The 20,232-nt window shown below is 33.9% G+C and overlaps 1 non-coding gene across 1 annotated transcript; it reads left to right on the top strand.

Moving 5' to 3' along the window:
• Positions 1-4,638: 4,638 nt before the first annotated feature.
• LOC128293367 (small nucleolar RNA R71) lies at positions 4,639-4,745 on the top strand. The gene has a single exon (XR_008283551.1). It is a non-coding gene; the product is annotated as a small nucleolar RNA R71 (small nucleolar RNA).
• Positions 4,746-20,232: the final 15,487 nt, after the last annotated feature.

Below are 20,232 nucleotides of genomic sequence, written 5' to 3'. Positions count from 1 at the left end.
TCGAGTTTCAAAACTCAGAAACTGGTTTCGTAAATTTTACCTGAATTTAGACTCATATACCCATCCATGGATTTATTTTTAGAATTTTTGGTTGGGCCAATTGGTACAGTTTATTAGTTAAAGTCACCCATGTTACAGGGATCTACTGCTCTGACCTTCGCGTGTTACAACTTGAATATCTCTCTGTACAGGGCTTTAATACTGGTGCCGTTTGTTTCTAATGAAACTAGACTCAAAATGGAATCTGTACATATAAGGCATGACTCCTAATTCTTTCTGGATAATTTATGGTAAATTTTCAAAGTCCCGACAGGGGACCCAGAAACCGTTCTGGCCCTGTCTCACGAGAACTTTAATATTTCTCAGTATACAGCTCATATGGTCGTTCCGTTTCATCCATATAAAATAGATTCATCAAGGTTCAGTTCCATAATTTACTCACTATTTAATTCTACTTATACTATTTTTAGTGATTTTTCAATCTCATCCCACTGCTGCTGCCCGCAACAGTTACTGCAGTAGACTATGCCAATTTCATGAATTTTCCTTGGCCTTAATCATCCATCATACATGACACAAATTATGGCCACCTTATCAAAATTTGAGTTTCTAAGACTCGTGGCTATAGGTTCTAGCATCCCACTCGACGACCACATAGGCCATTTTCACATGGCTTAAAGTTTACAACCCACAATTCGACAAAATATAATAACCTATACATGCCAAATGTTCTTCAACAACAAAAACAATACCACAAGGTTTCAGCCGGTGTGATGACTTCAACGACGGTTCCGAGCACGCAACAATACGAGTCCAAGAGACCTAAAATGGGTGACAAGAAAACACCGAGTGAGTTTACAACTCAGTAAGTCATAAGCATTCCACAACCATCCATTAACAAAATTATTACAACATGAAATAATGAACGAGGCTAAGTACTCCATCCATATCGAACTATATCATAGTTCCTTGGACCTTTCGGTTCAATCTCATACCAAGTCATACATCCACATTTCATATTCTATACAATAAGATATTTGGGGCATTTTACACACCAACTCATTTTCACCACAATCATACAATTGCAATCATCACATAGATTTAAAGCTTACCAAGCTCAACCCCGAGCATGAACATATTACCTATTCGTCATGAGCTCAAGGTACTTACCCGATCCGCTGTCCACACTCAACTCGATGGAGACACACCCTCCATATAATTGTTCGATCGGAGATATTTATATATATATATAGAGTACGCATACACAGTGCTTAATACTGATTTCGCACACTTAGTGCCATGCGATTTAAGCCCGCACACATAGTGCCATGCCCTTCGAGCTCGCACACTTAGTGCCATATATTTCCAGCATGCACACTTAGTGCCATATTTTTCCAGCACGCACACTTAGTGCCAATCTCGTCACCGTACACACGTATTGCCAAGACACTTAGTGCCGAAAGCAAACTTTCTACACATTTCACTATTTCTTTTACATTCAACAATTGTCATCACTCCATACACATACAATTTCATTTATATATATATAGCATCCCATTAAACACAATTGCATAGATTTTACAATCATTTAAGCAATATCAAACATATGTGCTTAATGACTTACCTCGACGTTGTCGCATCGTCTTCAACGGCTATTCAATTACTTTTTCTTTTCCCTTGTCCAACTTCGATCCTTTGAGCTCTTGAGCTAAATCAAACAAATTTACTTCCCAATCAAACACACACATACGGCAACCATATATTGTTTTTAACACATTCGGTCACTTGGCGACCCATTTAACTTTTAAGCATTCATTTCAAATTTTAGTTAAACAATGCCGAATGCTATTAGCTACTAATGCCACACACACATATGCATAAAATTTAATCATACATGACCCATAGCTCATTTGGTCATTCATCTCTCAAACTTACCAAGCTTCATACCACACTTCCTTGGTGAATACATATATAAGCACAATTTAGCATTTTCATTTACTTAATATTTCATACCTATCATGCTAGCGAATATTGTTTAATCAAGTTCAACATCCTCATATACTGCATTAGCATCCAAACAACCTATATGAACATTTAACTAATTCAAGCTTCACCCATCCACACTTATTCATTTAACATAAAGAAAATATATCAACCTCTTCACTATCAACCATGGCGAATGCTTCATGGGTTTAAGGTAGATTCAAGAAAGAACCTCATAATTATTAAGATGTAAGCAACTACCCTTGTTCATCTAGATTTAGTATGAACAACAACTATCACCATTATTAATCACCATAGCGAAAACCTCACCCTCATGGCCGAATGTACCAAACATTTCCTAACTAAACTTTCACAAATTTTAACCTCATATCGACCTCGACTTGTTCAATACAACATGAAACAATCCCTTCTCCTAACCTCTTGATACACGGCTTGATGTTCAAATCCCCATGAAAGTTTGATTTTCATGACATTACCAAAATGCATTATGACAATTAGCTCAACAAACTCAAGAAGTTAAAGCCAACATCTCAAAGCTTACCTCCAACTAGAAGAAGGGTTGCGAATTTGCTTAATGAAAAGCTCTCCCATTTCTTTCCTTTGGTTCACGGCTAGAAGAACAAAGCATAACCAAATTCCCCTTTTTTTTTTCTTTCTTTGGTTAGTCACGGCAATGGGGCATCCACACACCTTTTTTTTTGTCAACATTTTCTTTAATGCTAGCACATTATTTTATTGTTTCATACATCACTCACTAACCAAACATGTTGGGAGCATGTTTCCTTTGCCCATCAACACCCACCTTGGCCGGCCACTATAGTCAAATTTGGGAAATTTGACATGCAAGGACAACATTTCCTAGTATGCATCAATAGGCCACTTCAACATTTGCCTATCTCATTTCTAAGTTTTCTCACACAAATCCTTTCTAGTGAAATTCACCTTTATAACACTAAATCAAATCATCAAAAATGTCACACACAATTTAACACATATCATAGGCATCACAATAAATTTTAAATTATTTTTATGCCTCGATTTTGTGGTCCCGAAACCACATCCCGTCTAGGGTCAATTTTGGGCTGTCACACATAAATTGCTTACTCCGTTCCTTTGTTTCTCTGTTTTATAGATTTTGCTCGTTAGCGATCGGATTCGGGATCATTGAAGTGAAGTCATCCACACTATCAAACCCCCTTTTGGTACTCTTTTAGTTGAACTTTGGATATGGCATGCATAGGACTACCCTCAGTTGTTTTCAAGTACTTTTGTGATGTATATGTGTACGGCCATGCGAAAATGGCTCGTAAAAGTGGAGTATGGCATTAGACCATGTGATTTTGTGATCATTGTAAATATATATATGGTTCATGAGGAGATTTTGGACTGGAATGGAAGTGTTGGTCAAATGATCAGCCATTGGAATGGCTAAATATGATCATAGGTGGACCTATGTATGTCAAATTTATAGTTGGCCATGGAAACCACATGATAGGTAAAGTTTACCTTGAAAGCAGATGCTGGCAGAAGCAGTGGGGCGGATTTGAAAAATCACAAAAATTCGTAGGAATGGTACTAAATAATGAATAAATTATGAAATCGAACCTTGATGAATCTATTTTCATATGAAAGTAACGAAACGATCATATGAACAGTATACTAAGAGATATTAAAGTTCTCGTGAGACAGGGACAGAACGGTTTCTGGATCCCCTGTCTCAACTTTGAAAATTTACCATAAATTATCCAGAAGGAATTAGAAGTCATGATTTCTATGTACAGATTACCTTTTGAGTCTAGTTTCATTAGAAACAAACGGCATGAGCATTGAAGCTCTGTACTAGAAGATATCCAGGTCGTAATGCGCGAAGGTCAGTGTAGTCGACCCCTGTAACATGGGCGACTTTAACTAATAAACTGTACCAATTGGCCCGACAAAAAATTCTAGAAATAAATCCACGGATGGAGGTATGAGTCTAAATTCAGGGAAAATTTATGGAATCAGTTTCCGAGTTTTGAAACTCGAGATATGCTTTTTAAGGAGACAGTGATGCAATTTTCCAGCTTGCCTGGTAATGTCAAATTGGTCGGTGCAATAAGTGAATTTGGCTCGTTAACCCCTCGTGTCCGACACCGGCGACGGTGTCGGGTTCGGAGTGTTACACCCTTGGCCTCCCCATGAGAAATTTGGGTGGTTTCTCCAACCTGCATTGTAAGTGTTACTATAAAGATTATTTTGAGGTCGAGGATTATTACCCATATAATTCAATTGCTTGTTTTCCATGTTGTGACCATAGGGTGGGTATTCTGAATTTCTCGTTCCACCTCCACTTGTATCGCACTGCATTACTGGATGAACCTGTGAAGAACCAAGTAACCCATCAATTTTACTATCAAAAGTTCTACTTGATTAGAGAGCATAGTAACCGAATCGACGTTAAAAACATCGGTCGCTTTCATCAGCTTTGTCCTCATGACTTTCCATTGATAATTATTCAGTGACATCTCTTCTATAAATTCATGAGCCTTTTCAGGTGTCTTATTATTAATAGTCCCACCAACAGCTGCGTCAATCATCTGTCTAGTCGAAGGATTCAGGCCGTTGTGAAAAGTTTGAACCTGTAGCCAAAGTGGTAACCCATGGTGAGGGCACCTCCTCAATAGATCTTTGTATCTCTCCCATGCATCATAGAGTGTTTCTAAATCTATTTGCACAAAAGAAGAAATATCATTCCTTAATTTAGCTGTTTTAGCCGCTGGAAAGTTTTTAAGCAAAAAATTTTCGGTCATTTATTCCCAAGTGGTGATTAACCCTCGTGGTAATGAGTTCAACAACTTTTTAGCCTTATTCCTCAACGAAAAGGGAAACAACTGAAGGCGAATGGCATCATCAGAAATGCCATTGATTTTAAAAGTGTTGCAGAGTTCCAGAAAATTCGCTAAATGAGTGTTTGGATCCTCATCCTGCAAACCATCAAACTGAACAAACTATTCTATCATTTGAATCGTGTTAGGTTTCAGTTCAAAATTATTTACAGCAATAGTAGGCCGAATTATACTCGATTCAGTTCCTGTTAGATTGGGTTTACCATAATCATACATAGTACGAGGAGTAGGATTCTGATTTATTGGATTTGCAGCGATCATAGGAGGTAACTGATTATTTTAATTTTCAGCCATCTCCTCGATTGTGGTGTGAATATCGTCCTCTCGCTCTTCCTCTATGTATCTTAGGCTTCGCCTTATTTCTCTTCGATTTCTGCGAGCTGTGCTTTCGATCTCACTATCAAAAAGTAATGGTCCTGACGGGTTTCTTCTAGTCATAAACTATAAAAACCTGCCAGAAGTAAATAAAAGAAAATTTAGTAATATTAAAATAAAATTAAAATAAAATTTAACTTGCAATAAAATAAATGGCTAAAGTAATAAAAATTAAGTGTTCGTAATATCTTAGTTCCCCGGCAACGGCGCCAAAAACTTGATGTGCGTGATAAGTTTTATATTTATGATTGATCGTACTTGAAAGCTAACTATTATCACGATAAAGGCAAGCGCACCTATCGAACAGTAGTATAGCTTATAGCAAGACCGGAATGTCGAACCCACAGGAACTAAAAGTACTAGTATTAACCTTTTTTTTATTATCTAGCCTAAAAATAAAGTGATTTACTTTATCTAAACTAATTAACTAAACTAAGAATGCATAGGAAGTAAATTGGGGTAATACTTTTGGGAAAACTGATTGATTTAGACAAAACCCAAGGAAGAATCCACCTAGACTTCACTTGTTATTTGACTCTGAACTAGACGATTTATTCACTTGACCCGATCCGTAGAAATCCCTAATTTATATTATTATCTCTCTCGAGACAAACAACGTCTAACCCTAGGTTAATTAATTGAAATCTCTTTCTAATTAAAACCCCTAGTGTTGCATTAACTCGATCTATGGATTCCCTTATTAGGTTTGATCCTAATCCGGCAGATTTATGTCACCCTATGTCTAGGGGTGCAATCAACTCCGCTTAATTATGCTAGATCTACTCTTAGACAGACACTTTTGCTCCTCTGAATAAGCACATCAATACTTGAATCAATATCCTGGAATATTAAAGCAAGAATTAAGAACACATAATTAAGAACAAATCAAGTATTTATCATATAATTCAGAAAATAGTAATAAAATCCGTATTAGGTTTCATTCCCCTTAGGTATTTAGGGGATTTAGTTAATATGTGTAAAAGAAAACATCTCAGAAGAATAATAATAACAAAACATAAAGAAACCCAAAAACCCCTGAAGGAAATTGAAGGGAGATCTTCAGTCTTGGAGGAGAATTTGGCTTCTGAGATGGATCAATCGGCTTTCTTCGAGTAATTCCTTGCCTTCCACTCCGTGTGCTTCCCTCTAGGTGCCTCCTCAGGTGTTTATATAGGCTTTAGAATGCTTTAAAACCCTCAAAAGTGGCCTTTTTCTAGTAGAACTAGACTTGGGATCGACAGGGACATGGCCGTGTGTCACGCCCATGTGGGGTGGCTTAGGCCGTGTTAAAGTCTGCTAAATAGACACGGGAGTGTAGTCTACCCGTGTGAGGAAGTCCAGGCCGTATTGATTTCCCACTTTGACCCATTTTATCTATTTTTGGCCCATTTCTCGCTTTTTTTACTCTTTTATGCTCACCTATATATAAAACATGAATTTCAAGGATTAGGAGCATCAAATTCCACAAATCTAATGATAATTCATCCAAAAATGTGCTAAGAATGAGATAAAAATATGTATAAATTACGACTTATCAAAGATAAACAGCACCAGATTTGAGTTCGGGATCGTTGTTGGATGCTGAATTGACAATCACAAGTGAAGTACCTAATCTGCGCACGGGAAAACAAAACCGTATGCTGAGTAAAACTCAGTGGTACTTCTATAATCCAAATATTTAAAGACAAGATAATATAATATGCACAATTAAAATATAAACACATATTAATGACTAAGATCACAACTATCATATGTCAACCTTTTGAATTCATAACTAAGATCACAACTATCATATGTCAACCTTTTGAATTAATACATATTAGCACATCATTTCAACATCATTTCGTACTATACTCAAATTGCACATGCTAACATCTTTTATTTAATTAACAATGTCTCGATTCACACAATTGCTATAAAAATAGCTATTCACATATCAAATTACAGTTGTCTATACATTGGCATTAGCCATTCAATACTCAATTCATGAGTACATAACTCATGTATCTCATTTAGTCATAACATATCTCGTTTTCATGTTTCAAATCTCTGTCCCATTTTCAATTCACATACAATATCATCCAATATTAATTATAGAACCGTTTTATTTAATTACCCCTATTAACACGACTAAGACTCGGACGGATACACGGATCCAACCAACACATCAGTTTGGCACCCAGTGCCTCATCGGATAATCCGAAGTAATATGCACCCAGCGCTATATAAATTTGACACCCAGTGTCTCATTGGTTAAATCGAAGTAAATTGGCACCCAGTGCCTCATCAACTCGAAGTCGAAGAAATCCCTAAACTCTTCCTATCCTATGGCATGCCATCTATATCCAACTCAACCTGATACAGTTAATAGGGTTTAGTTTCACATTTCAGGTAAAACCAATATCCAATATTAATTTTCATATAATCACATATATACACATGAATTAAATTCAATTTATAATAATAAATACATTCAATATGTATTTACCAATTCAATCCATTTCAATCAATTATCAAAATGTCAATTACTCACCTCAACTCTTACCATATGCATTAAATTGAATTATAACAATTAACAACTAAGTTCGGATTATAGAAATACAAACCAGGAATTCTGAACTATTCGACGTTGATTTTATCTTTCCCCTTTTTAGTTGAGGATTCCGATACGACGTTAGCTATGAAATTAAAGCAATTAAAATTCATCAATACAATAAAATTTCAATTTCAATTTCATATTGAATATTGAATATTGAATATTTAAATTTTTACTCAAGATTTGTCTAAATTTCAATTTAGCCCCTAAACCGAGACTAATTTTTATTCTTCACATTTAATTCTATATTTTCATACAAATTCCACTTTAAACTAAATTTAGCTCCATATTTTCACTTAAACCGCTAAATTTCAATTTTTTCACAATTTAGTCTTTATTACTCAAAATTTACAATTTGTTCTACAATTTAATCCTTTTCCATTTCTAACTTAAAAATCTATCAATTTAATCCCTAATACTAAAATTATTCAACATTAATAACACTAAGAAACTTAATAATTGCTAAAATTTCAACATGGGTCGGGTAATACTTAACACCGGGATTCCAAAAAATACAAATTACAAGAAAAAGGACTAAATTGACTAACCAATTAAACTTTAAAATTTTGAAGCCCTTGGCCTTAGAGTGACTTCTTCTTTTCTTCTTTCTCTTTTTCTTTCAAATTTACCTAATGTTGTCCTACCTAAAAAAATGGTGTAATTGTTTCTTTAGTCCCTTTAATTAATCTTTAATCTATAATTCAACTTTCACCCTATATGCAATTTAGTCCTTATACCTAATTACTTTTAATTCAAGTAAATTCACTTAACCGGATCCTAATTAACTATACAACTAGCTCTGTAAATATTTATTAAAAATATTTACAAGTCAAATTTACAGAACGAAGTCTCGGGAATGAACTTTCCAACACCCCTAACTATCGGGTCGTTACAATTAAAGTAAGATCTGGATATATAGAAAGGGCTAAACATGCATTTCTAAATTAAAATAATAAATATTTACTAACAAATTAAATGATAAATATGTAATGCTACAAATATAATAAATATGTTCGGTTTTATTACTATTTAATATTTTGATACTTTCAATAAGATTTATTTATACAATTGTGAATGTATTTTTAGCATGATATTTTGAAATATTATGCATATCAATTAATCATTATTTATATTTGAATAAAAACAATTACTTATATTAATACAAATTAAATGAAGATTGGAAAAAATGATAAGTTAAAAATATCTCAAAAAATACAAAATATTAAAGTAATGGTTTTTGAAGAAAAAAATTAAGTCATATTTGAATGAAACTAAGGAGAGAGATGTAATATCATTTTAATCAATAATGACGTAATATTATGATGTTTATATTTTAAACTTAAATATTTATCTAAATTATTCGGGGTAAATTGTAACATAAGTCACCGAATTAACTAGTAGCGTGTTTCTGTTTTGGTTACTAAACTATAAACAAAAAAAAAAAAACCTTCCAATGTCATTACCAATGCTTTTCATCTACTTTGTCTTGGTCACCTTTTGTTAAATCGTTAATTGAAATGATGTCATGATTTTTTTAATCAGTATAATAACATATTTAGTCTTCAATACTTATATATTCTATAAATTCATAATATTAATTAATTTAAAAAATATAACTCTCCACATTTACAAATTCTAACAATTTAATTTTCAAACACATTTTTATCATAAATTTCCCTCTATCCCTTACCCTATTCTGCTTTCATTTTCTCTATTCTGCTTTAATTTTCTCTATTTAGTGAAAAAGTTATTCTTCACATGAAAAAGGAAAACAAAATTGATATTGAATGTTTTAAGGCCATTTCTGATAGCAAAGGTCCAAAGCCGAAATCACAAATAACTACTCCATTTCAATGAGTTCTCAATCATTGGGCCAAAATCAATGTTGAAATAAAATGTTATATATAGTGAAAAAGCCTTCGGTTTGTTCACGTTCAAAATAGTTTCCTTCTAACTTAAGTTTGAACAAAAGTTGAGATCAAACTAGAGAGTTTATTAATGAATCGAAAACGTAAGTGAACCAAAGAGATAAGTAATAAAATCAACATTATATTTTCTAGCGTAGTTCGATTTCATCAATCCTATGTCGATGAAACTTTACTCAAAGAATGATTTTATTCAACAACTCATCTAATACAACTATTGACTAACGCCTAATCTACCCTCTCCTAGTAGATATTGCAGTCTCAAATTCAAACCCAAGTTGTTATAAATCACTCTCTCAAAATACTTCACATTACATCCAACATCTCTCCATAAAAATCCCTAAACAATGAGTGTTTAAACACCCATATATAAATAGCTAATGAGGAAGTTGAATGATTAACTATTTATAGCTCTTCTCCAACATTAATAAACAGCCAAGAGATAAAAACTTATCATTAATTTAAACACTGATTTTATTTGAATAATTATCCTGACAAATAATCTCATAAACAACATCATAATTAGGTATCCTATGGCTGTTACAAGTGCCCTTATCCAATAAGATAAGGATAAGCTTTAGCGAATCAAATAGTTTAAATTTCGATGCTTCTTTTTCAAGATATGCATGATGTTGTTGATAGCTCTGAAATATTAGATGCAAAAAGCTTTGTTGGTTTATTAGAAAGCATTCAAGGCCCACATATTGTCAAACATGTCAATCAACGATTTTTGACAGTACCGCAACTGTTGTTCCATCACTTATTCTAACAAGTTATGAAACAATGGAGTAGTCAAAACTCTAGCAATCTCCCATTTTTAGCATTTTGACATAACCAAACCATGCAATCATATTTTCGCAACAAATTCAAGACATTAGTAGCAAATAAACTGATTTGAACTTTAACTAAAACAATTAACCAGTAACAACATCCACCATTAACATTTGCAAGCCATATACTTTCGCTAATAATTATCACAAGTTCAAATGTTGATAAATATCTTGAAAAATATTCAAATAAAGCTATTTATAAAGTAGGTTTCCATCTCTTTAAAACTATCAAGAGATGAGGATAGGATAAGGACAAGCATAACCTTTACTAGCATTTCAAACTTCTCTACCTTTTCTCTAAGTTACACGAGTGGATGATGATTATTCTCAAATCAAAATATCTCCACATTTGCTGCTTTAATGATATTTAATCAAAAGTCAAACATGCCAACACAAAGACTTTTACTATTACAAACTAGCTTATTCTAACTACTATTAGATCATGAAATAGGATAAGCACTACAAACAATCAAAGTTTACAACAATTTCCCCTTTTGGCATTCTAGCAAAACCAACAACAAATGATTAGCATTCACGACACATATGAATAAAGTGAAAATAAAGGAAACTAAATTAGAACCCCCTTACAAGCTGCATCATGCTAATGACTCCCTTTATCAACTTGAGTCATCAAGTTTCATGCTTGTTCATCAATCATCAACCAAGCATAAGAAAACATGTTGCACATATATCAAAATAAACACCAAAAGCATCAAAACATCAAGTTTTCTACCAATTCCGAATTTAGCTAATTCATTTGTTCCCCAAAAACTCTCCCTTTTTTTGCCAAAGATGTCAAATAACATGCTTAAAAGAAGCTCCCTTTTATCAACATGCATGCTTGGGAATCACATTGTCCACCAAGCCTAAAAAACATAGAGTATAGAGCATGCGAAATAAATTGAATTCATAACTAGCAAGAAAGAAAATAACCACCATAAAAATAAAAAATGGTAATAGAATTCTAGAAGTTGAATAGTAGTTTAAGCCAGCATCAACAAAGCATCAACCATCTATTACTAACATCAAGTACTTGTTGCACATCTCCTCCACTTTCCAAGTGGTCTTCCACATATCAACTTAACAACCTCTACTTTTTTAGACACTAAGTGTATCAACACATTTTCACCGAAGTATGTAAAGAATCAATCCTTCATTATTGCAAATCGAACACAAGATTGTCTTTAAGTATGTCTAAAGCCCGCTCTGATACAAATTAAAAAAGTCTTTGATTTGTTATCATTCAAAATGGTTTCATTCTAACAGAAGTTGAGATTAAACCAGAGAGTTCACATAACAAATTCAAAACGTAAGTAAGTCAAATAGATAAGTAATAAGAGAATCAACACACGATATTTGTGAATGTAGTTCAAATTCATCAATCCTACATTTATAGAGCCTTGCTTAAAGAATGATTTTATTTAACAATTCATCTGGTACAATTATTGGCTAAAACCCAACCTATTCTCTCCCAATTGATAATTGTAGCCTCAAAGTCGAATTCAAATTGTTACAAATCACTCTTTCCAAATACTTCACATTATATTCAGTATTTCTCCAAAAAAATCCTTAAACAAGGAGTGTCTAAACACACCCTCAAACTGACTAATGAGGAAGTTGATCAGCTAGCTATTATAGCTATTCTCCAACGTTGATTAAGATAGGAACTTATCACTAATTTAAACGTTGATTTTATTTAACTAATTATCTTGACAATAATATCATAAACAACATCATAATCAGGTATCTCATGGCTGATAAAGTGCCCTTATCCGATAAGATAAGGATAAGCTTTTGTAAATCAAATAATTTAAACTTTCCATGCTTCTTCTTCAAGATATGTATGATGGTGTTGATAGCTCTAAAATATTGGGCACAAAGTGTTTTGCTGGTTTATTAAGATGCAGTCGAGGCCCATATACTGTCAAACATGCCAATCAACAAGTTTTGATAGTAACACAACTGTTGTTTTATCACTTGTTCTAACAGGTTATGGAATAATGGAGTAGTCAAAACTCCCAACATATAGTAATCAATCAACAATGAAAAGTATATACATTAAAGTATTAACTACTCCACTTTAACTAAGACACTAGAAACATTTATAGCGAAAAAGGAAAAATAATCTCCCAATTCAATAAACTTACTTTATACTAACAACCACTACCATTTGCAAGAGTTATTACTATAAATCAAACACCATTTTTATTACAGATAATCTGAATAACGACTTGGCGAGGTAAGGTGCTAGAATGGCCCTTTGGTATAATATACATCCATTATATTTGGAGAGCTATCTAGACATTCTGTCTTTTGTAAATGGCTATAATATAAGAGAACGTTTCTATCTTTTGTACAACTAGCATGAAATTTTTTTGGTGTTGCATGTTGCAACTAATGCTTCCTTTTACCATTTTCTGGTAAATGAGTGAAAAAATTATGATAACATAAAAGATTTACCTAGTTTAGAAAAGAGACAAAAAAATGAACGCAAAATGAATGTGGGGTTTAGATGCAAATTTATGATGAAGACGTGTTTGAGAACCAAATTGATAAATTTTTAAAAATTTGAGTGTTAAATTTGCTAAATTATTTAGAATTTGGATTAAATTGATAAAATGTATAAGTGAGGAGGACTAAATGTGTTAATATACCAATTAGAAAAAAGTTAAGTTAATATTTTTAAAGATTTAACGGAAGGTGACCAAAACATAACCTGTAAGGTCCAATTTCTACCCGGGCCCAAATCAAGAAAGAAAACCAAAATAAACAAATTTCCACAGTCCAAATATTACAACGATAGTGGCCCAATGCCCGAAATTTTACAAACAGAAGCCCAAGACGAATGACCCAAAAATAGCAGGCCCAAATGCCTCAAAAGCCAAACATTTTCGGAAACCCTTGGTTTCCCTCTTTCCCCTCGCGCCGCATGTGCCGTAACCCAGCCTCCGTACGCCCATGAGCTGCCCTCGACACGTTGGCCTCCGTACACCTCCTCTGTACCTGCGAACCAATGCAAATACAACTGCAAAAATGAAAATGAGAGAATATTTTATTTAATTTTTTTTCTTATTCGGTTATAAAGCATTTTTTGTGATTGTTTTTGGAGAAGGAACGAAAATATCAATCCAAAAAGAGGCTAGGTATTTTTCATCATTCATAGCACATTTGGTTCGAATATCGATTACATATATATGTAGTTATACAAAAAAAACTCCCCTTTTTTTACCTTTTTGAGCGATCGGAGAAGTTAAAACCGAGAGCTTTTCTTGATTTCTTCCAATTTTCGTGAGGTTTTTGAGTGTTTAGACCGCAAATTTGAGGCGAGGGGAGCAAGGGGATTAAAAGGGGGTCGATTTTGTACCTCCGGCCGCCATACACGGCGGTCGACAATGACAAATGGACGGTGGTCTGATCGTCGGAAACGGAGGCCCCAAAGAGAAGCCTTTTCCCTTTTCCTTTTTATTTTTTCAAAAAGCATGAATGAATGAAATTAAAGAAAAATACCTTTTATAAGCTATTGAAACGACGTCGTTTGGAGTTGAGTTCAATAGCCACAAAACGGCGTTGTTTAATCACCTAGACTCGAATTCTGACCCGAAACCCGCCTAGGATCCGCGTGTTTTTGGACTAAAGGTCTATTTGTGCATTCAGTCCTTCCGCTTTTGAGGCTAACTTCGATTGGGTCCCCTTTTAACTTTCTTTTATTTTTTGATTTTACCCCTGAAGTTTTTTTATTTTGTTTGGGCCCTGTGGAGAACGATGTCGTTTTGAGAGCAGGGTATATTTCCCTATTCAGTCCTCAATGTTGTACGCGTTTTCATTTAGGCCCTCACATTCTTATTTTGTTATAATTTCAATTCCAGTTTTATTTTCATTCCAATTTAACCCCAAATCTGTTTGATCCTTGTAGTTTCTTTTATTTTAATTTACACCCTCTAAATTTATTTCGATTTCAATTTAATCTTTGTTTATTTAACCTTTTTTCGTAAACTGTTTTATTGGTCATTTTGTTGTTTGATTATTTATTTATTTAGTATAAATATTTTTTAAAATGTTTCATCGATATTCACTTACTTCTTTACTCTTATTTATTTAATACTTTCTTTATTCTATCTTTAGCAATTGATTTTTATTTTTCTTTAATTTCGCTTTATGTTTATTTTATTTTTATATTGTTTATAATTTTGCTAATGTTGCTTCAAAATTTAAATCTCATTATTGTACTTATTGTTATTGTTACTATTGTTGTCATTATTCTATGGCATTTACCTTGTATTTATTGAGCATATTAGTGTCTAAGTAGTAAATTATGTGATCATTGTGAACCGTTTATTTGTTATTAGTATGTTTATGCTCTTGTTATTCATTAGCATAACAATTTTGTTCATATATTATTGTTTTAACTTTCAAAAGACATTAATTTTAAATAAAATAAAAGCAATGTTTGGTGTTTAGAAACTCGAGAAAGTTGTGCCCTAATTTACGAGGCTTCAATTTTTTCATTGAATTTAAACAATTGAATATTCTTTTTGTTAGAATTAAGTGACCCAAATTCTTATTTAAATAAAATACGATGGAAAATAAAATAAAAGTAAAATCCATATAGAACTAGACTTCTTTTATTTTATTTTAGAATAAGGTTTTTAAACCTTATTAAACTTCATCTATTTTATATTGATTAGGATAATGTGTTTCAATCCTACTAGAATATGGCTTTACAAGCCTATAAATAGACATAGTCTATTCCTCTTGTATTGATTCAAAATTTTCGACATAGTAAATTTTCTTCTCCTTTGCCCGTGGTTTTTTCCCGAAAGGGTTTCCACGTAAAATTTGTGTGTTCTTTATTTTTATTTTTATTTTATTTTATTTTTCTCAAATTGGTATCAGAGCTTCCGGTTTATTCATCTCGATCACGGTAATGGCGTCTTTGAAGTATGAAATTCCACTGTTGGATCGCAACACTAGATTTGCGTTGTGGCAAATTAAGATGCAAGCAGTTCTTGCACAGATAGATCTGGAAGATGCCCTGCTAAGGATAGATAAGATGCCTTCGACATTAATAGATGAAGAGAAGAAGTGTAAGGATCGAAAGGCGTTAACACAATTACATCTGCATTTGTCCAACGAAATTTTGCAGGATGTGATGAAAGAGAAGACTGCCGCTGCATTATGGAAGAGGCTAGAAAAAATATGTATGTCGAAAACTCTAACAAGAAAGTTGCATATGAAGCAGCGTCTTTATACTCATTGTTTGGAGGAAGGTGCGTCTGTACACGAACACTTAACAGTGTTTAAAGAAATTCTCTCAAACTTGGAGGCCATAGAGGTTCAGTATGATAAGGAAGATCTAGGGTTGATTCTACTTTGCTCGTTGCCACCATCTTATTCAACCTTTAGAGACACGATTTTATATAGCCGCGAGTCTCTTACAGTTGATGAGGTTTATGATTCTTTAACCTCGTATGATAAGATGAAGCATCTTATGGTTAAACTTGACTCTCAGGGAAAGGGTCTCATTGTTCGTGGGAGACAAGATCGGAATGCTGATGATGAAAATGGTAGGACGCAGGAACAGAATCCTCGTGGTAAATCCAAAGGTAGATCGAAGTCGTCAAACAGAGGTAAAACTTGTAACTTCTGCAAGAAGAAAGGGCACATTAAATCTGAATGCTATAAGCTACAAAATAAGATTAAAAGGAAGGCTGCGAATCAAAGGGGAAAATAACCAGAAAATTTCGGTGAAGCTGATGTTGTAGAAGATTACAGCGATGGTGAACTTCTAGTTGCTTCTATCAATGATTCTAAAGTAAGTGAAGAATGGATACTTAATTCAGGCTGCACCTTCCACATGAGTCCCAATCGGATTGGTTTACAACTTACGAAACAATGTCTGAAGGTGTTGTTTTGATGGGAAATAATGCTTCGTGTAAAATCGCAGGTGTTGGAACAGTTAAAGTTAAGATGTTTGATGGAGTTGTCAGAATAATTAGTAAGGTACGACATGTTCCAGAATTGAAGAGAAATTTAATTTCGTTAAGTACTATTGATTCAAAAGGGTACAGATATACAGCTGAAAGTGGGATTTTAAAGATTTCCAAAGGTTCCCTTGTTGTGATGAAAGGGCAAAGAAAAACTTCCAAGTTATATGTTTTGCAGGGTTCTACTGTTACTAGTGATGCAGCTGTCGCTTCCTCTTTCTTGTCAAATGATGATATTACTAAACTTTGGCATATGCACCTAGGGCATATGAGTGAGAATGGCATGGTAGAATTGAGTAAAAGAGGACTTATTGACGGGCAAAGAATTTGCAAACTAAATTTCTGTGAGCACTGTGTTTTTGGGAAGCAAAAGAGAGTTCGATTCACTAGAGGAATCCATAACACGAAGGGAATATTGGAGTATATTCATTCTGATCTGTGAGGGCCATCTGGAGTGCCTTCGAGAGGTGGAGCTAATTATATGCTAACCTTTATTGATGATTTTTCCAGAAAAGTTTGGGCGTTCTTCCTGAAGTAGAAAAGTGATGTGTTTTCCGCATTTAAGTCTTGGAAAATTATGATTGAAAAACAGACGGGAAAACAGATAAAATACCTCCATACAGACAATGGCTTAGAGTTCTGTTCTGATGAGTTTAATAGATTGTGCAAGTCAGAAGGGATCATGAGACACTTGACAGTTCGTCATACTCCACAGCAAAACGGCGTTGCAGAACGAATGAACAAAATAATCATGGAGAAGGTTTGACGTATGTTGTCAAATGCCAACTTATCGAAGTCATTTTGGGCAGAAGTAGCCTCTACTGTATGTTTTTTAATCAACTGATCTCTATCCGTTGCCATTGAGAAAAAGACTCCACAAGAGGTATAGTCTGGTAATCCTGCTAGTTATTCTGATTTAAAGATTTTTGGGTGTCCTACGTATGCTCATGTTGATAATGGAAAATTGGAACCGAGATCCATTAAATGTGTTTTTCTTGGTTATAAAGCTGGTATAAAAGGGTATAAGTTATGGTGTCCTGAAAATAGAAAAGTTGTGATTAGCAGAGATGTTGTTTTTTTATGAAACTGCTATGCTACCTAACTTATCTCTTAAAGACTCTTCCAATAAAGAAAATCAAAAGCAGGTGGAACATCAGATTAATACAAAGTCAACTCCTCAAGCCAGAACAAAAGTTGAGAATAGAGTTTCTTTTTCACCACAATACTCTATCGCCAAAAACAGAACTAGAAGAGAAATTAAACCTCCAAAGAAGTATGCCGAGGCTGATCTAGTTGCTTATGCTTTAAATGTGGCTGAAGATATAGATGTGAATCAAGATCCATCTAATTATTCTGAGGCGGTTAGCTGTGAAGACTTAGAAAAATGGATGTTTGCTATGCAAGAAGAGATGGAATCACTCCACAAAAACAGAACATGGGACCTTGTGAAAATTCTTAAAGGTAAAAAGGCTATTCATTGTAAATGGGTGTTTAAAAAGAAAGAAGGGACTCCAGGAGTTGAAGAACCCAGATATAAAGCAAGGCTTGTTGCAAAGGGTTACAGTCAAATTCCAGGAGTGGACTTCACAGATGTGTTCTCTCTAGTTGTTAAGCATAGTTCAATTCGAGCTTTGCTTGATATTGTGGCCATGCATGATTTGGAGCTTGAGCAGTTAGATGTAAAAAATGCATTTCTGCATGGAGAACTTGAGGAGGATATTTACATGCAACAACCAGAGGGTTTTATAGTCTCAGAAAAAGAGAACTATGTTTGCTTGCTGAAAAAGTCCCTTTACGGTTTGAAACAGTCACTAAGACAGTGGTACAAGAGGTTTGATTCCTTTATGACTTCTCATGATTTCAAAATAAGTAGTCTTGACAGTTGTGTTTACTTTAAGAAAAACAGTGATGGTTCTTTTGTGTATCTACTTCTTTATGTTGATGACATGTTGATAGCAACAAAAGATAAATGAGAGATAAGAAATGTCAAAACCCAACTAAGTAAAGAATTTGAGATGAAAGATTTAGGACCAGCAAAGAAGATACTTGGAATGGAGATTCTCAAAGATAGAAAAACAAGTAAATTGTACCTAAGTCAGGAGGGGTACATTGAAAAAGTTCTTTGCAGGTTCAATATGCAGAGTGCTAAGCCTATTAGTACTCCTTTAGCAGCCCATTTCAGACTTTCATCAATTTTGTCTCCACAATCAGATGATGAAATTGAGTACATGTCACATGTTCCATACTCTAGTGCAGTGGGATCTCTCATGTATGCTATGGTTTGTTCATGTCCAGATTTATCATATGCAATCAGTGCAGTTAGCAGATACATGGCGAATCCCGGTAAAGAACACTGGAAAGCAGTTCAGTGGATTCTAAGATACTTACGAGGTACTACTGATGTTTGCTTACAGTTTGGAAGAACTAGAGATGGAGTCATAGGGTATGTTGATGCTGATTTTGTTGAAGACCTTGATAAAAGAAGATCTCTCACAGGTTATGTCTTTACAATCGGAGGTTGTGCAATCAGTTGGAAAGCCACTTTGCGATCTCTGATCGCTTTGTCTACCAATCAAGTTGAGTACATGGCGATTATTGAGACTTGTAAAGAAGCTATTTGGTTGAAGGGACTCTTTAATGAACTCAATGAAGACCTTCAAATCAGCACAGTATTTTGTGACAGTCAGAGTGCCATCTTTCTTACAAAAGATCAAATGTTTCATGAGAGAACAAAACACATTGATGTTCGGTATCATTTTGTTCGTGATATTATTGCTCGTGGTGATATTGTTGTGAGCAAAATTAGTACTCATGAAAATCCTGCAGATATGATGACTAAGTCACTTCCTATAACCAAGTTTGAGCATTGCTTAGACTTGGTTGGTGTACATTGTTGAAGTTAAACCCTTAAGGGGTTTTATGGAAGAGGTGGAGAACTTGTTTATTGAAAGTTCGCGATGAAGAACTTGTTCATTGAGAATTTGTCTCAAGGTGGAGATTGTTAGAATTAAGTGACCCAAATTCTTATTTAAATAAAATACGATGGAAAATAAAATAAAAGTAAAATCCATATAGAACTAGACTTCTTTTATTTTATTTTAGAATAAGATTTTTTAAAACTTATTAAACTTCATCTATTTTATAGTGATTAGGATAAGGTATTTCAATCCTACTAGAATATGGCTTTACAAGCCTATAAATAGACATAGTCTATTCCTCTTGTATTGATTCAAATTTTTCGACATAGTGAATTTTCTTCTCCTCTGCCCGTGGTTTTTTCCCGAAAGGGTTTCCACGTAAAATTTGTGTGTTCTTTATTTTTATTTTTATTTTATTTTATTTTTCTCACTTTTAAATTAAAAAGCAAAAAATTTTAAATAAAAAAATGGGCAAACTTATTTTCGAGGGTTCAAATATCGTGTCCCAACTTATGGGATGTGATATTTTGTTATCTTGAGACGAGAAGGACTTTAGTGTTCGTTTTAATTTATTCAAGCATTTCTTTTAATCAATATTAATGAATGACAGGGTCATAGTTTAAACTCTTTTTGGTTTTTCAACTTTCGACGTTAGAACATTAATTAATCAATTAGGTACCAATTTTGGGAGTTACGAGGGTGATAATCCTTCCTC

Source organism: Gossypium arboreum, chromosome 5 (assembly GCF_025698485.1).
Source record: "Gossypium arboreum isolate Shixiya-1 chromosome 5, ASM2569848v2, whole genome shotgun sequence".
Taxonomy (NCBI): domain Eukaryota; kingdom Viridiplantae; phylum Streptophyta; class Magnoliopsida; order Malvales; family Malvaceae; genus Gossypium; species Gossypium arboreum.
This window is presented reverse-complemented; position numbering and strand designations above follow the sequence as displayed.